Raw genomic sequence first — 2,016 nt, 5'->3', positions numbered from 1 at the left:
TTGTTATGTTGAGTACATTTATAGTAGCATTAATCCGTTTTTTGAGCTTCATTTTGGAGAGAAGGATAATTGCTCCATTAACGTCGAATACATTTATGTGCTACTATTGTCATGGCTTACTCATATCCTAATGTTATCTTAAAAGATTCACATATGTATGACAAAAAATGACTAATAATAAATGCCAGCCACTGCTCATACTAAAATAACCCAAAAAAGAAGTTGTCAATACTAAAAATGCTAAATACACAAGGCAACCAAATGCACTCAACAAAACAATTTATATAATATATCCAGGAGAGGGTAGGTAAGTTTTTTTTTTTTTTATTGGTTGGGCAGTCTTCATTTAAACTTACTTAAGGGTTTAATAGTTGGTTTAGCTTAAGAACTTAAGTGCTCAGCTCCTTCAGCATCCACACAGAGCTCCTCACAGACTGGAGCAGAGGATCAAAACGCTTAATTGTATGGCGGCCATTAGTCCATGATCTCTCTCTGTAGGTGATCAGGAAGCTGTTCTCTGCACTTCCTGTGTCACTCCTGCTCACCCTATACAAATAATCAAAAGCATTTATCTAGACTGATCCTAACAAGACAATCCAGCCATGACTACTGTGAGTCAGATAAGTGTGTGTCACTGGCCACCTGTTCAGTGTAACCAGGGGTGGCGCTCAATGTCATCTAAACTGGGCCGATCTGACGCCGATGCACTGAGACACCAGCGAATCAGCTGACGGCACTCTGTTACACACAACACAGTCTTCAGAAACACAACAATACACTTCACCTGGATCTGGACGTGATTTCTATCTCTTGCCTGTAGACAGCTCTCTAGGGAAGTGCAGTCTGCTTTTGTAGGTGACCCTCTATGCACCTCTGAAGGGGAAACAAGCACACAGGATGTTGTAGAGCATCACCCCCACTGACCAAACAGTAGCCGGTCCTGTATGATAGCGGTGCTTACGAAACCACTCAGGAGGGGCGTATTCAAGAGTGCCTGAGAGACCCAACAAGACCACAAACATCGTCTGAAAAGATTCCAGTCCAAACAGATTCCCTTTGGCTGATCGTCAAAAGTTCACAAACAAACACAGGCCAACCTGCAAAGGATCTGTAGGCCGAGTCTTTTAGCAGATCTCCACAACCGAAGTCCAGCAGCTTGATGTCATGTGAGTCTGTGGAGATCAGCAGGTTCTCTGGTTTGACGTCCCGGTGCAGGACTCTGCGGCTCTCGCAGTGTTTCAATGCGGTGATCAGACAGCTGCAGCAGGACTTTCTTGGCCAGACTCTCATCCAGACATCCGTCTCACAGAAACTCTGGAGATCTTGGCAAGGAACCGGACGCTCCAGGATCAAGGTGTAGCGTCCGGGACGGTCAAACCACTCCAACAGCTGCAGGACGTTGGGGCAGGCAGGAGCTGAATTGAGCAATGTCATCAATGCCACCTCCAGCAGCAGCCGACCCTGACCTTACTGCAGGACAAACGCTCCATTATATCCAGCGCTGAATGCAGATGAAACAGAACAACAGATTCACACTGGACTTACAACTTTCAGCCTCTTTTGTGTGCTGCTTTTGGAGACGTACTTGATGGCAACCTGTAGACAGATGAAGCACAGTAAATCACACTGACTAATTATCACAAATGATATTTACTGACATCAAAATTTCTAAAGGCTGTTTGAATAAAGAAAGGAAGAAACCGTCTTACTGGCAGTCCATCAGACCTGCGGGTCCCAGCATATACAGAGCCGAATCCGCCTCGTCCCAGCAATGGGCCCTTCGCATACACTTCTGCATCACACAAGACCACAAGAAACGTCTTTAACAGAAATCATGCTGCTAAACCTGTAACAGAATGTTACTTTAATTCAGCTGAAGAACATTTTCAGTGACAAATCCTTTAATAACGGAGTCATAAGATCTTTAATATCAGTCTGTTCTGACCTCTGCGAGAGCGTTTGGCTGCTCTTCTACCCAGGTAGCAAAGACTTCTGGCCCTGATTTGGCATGAAGCC

General features: G+C 44.8%; 1 pseudogene; it reads right to left on the bottom strand.

Annotated features, from left to right (window-relative positions):
• Positions 1 to 389: 389 nt before the first annotated feature.
• Positions 390 to 1,971, bottom strand: LOC107671267 (serine/threonine-protein kinase pim-3-like; annotated as a pseudogene).
• Positions 1,972 to 2,016: the final 45 nt, after the last annotated feature.

This window comes from Sinocyclocheilus anshuiensis, unplaced genomic scaffold (genome assembly GCF_001515605.1).
Source record: "Sinocyclocheilus anshuiensis isolate Anshui unplaced genomic scaffold, SAMN03320099.WGS_v1.1 scaffold284, whole genome shotgun sequence".
In the NCBI taxonomy this organism is placed as follows: Eukaryota; Metazoa; Chordata; class Actinopteri; order Cypriniformes; family Cyprinidae; genus Sinocyclocheilus; species Sinocyclocheilus anshuiensis.
This window is presented reverse-complemented; position numbering and strand designations above follow the sequence as displayed.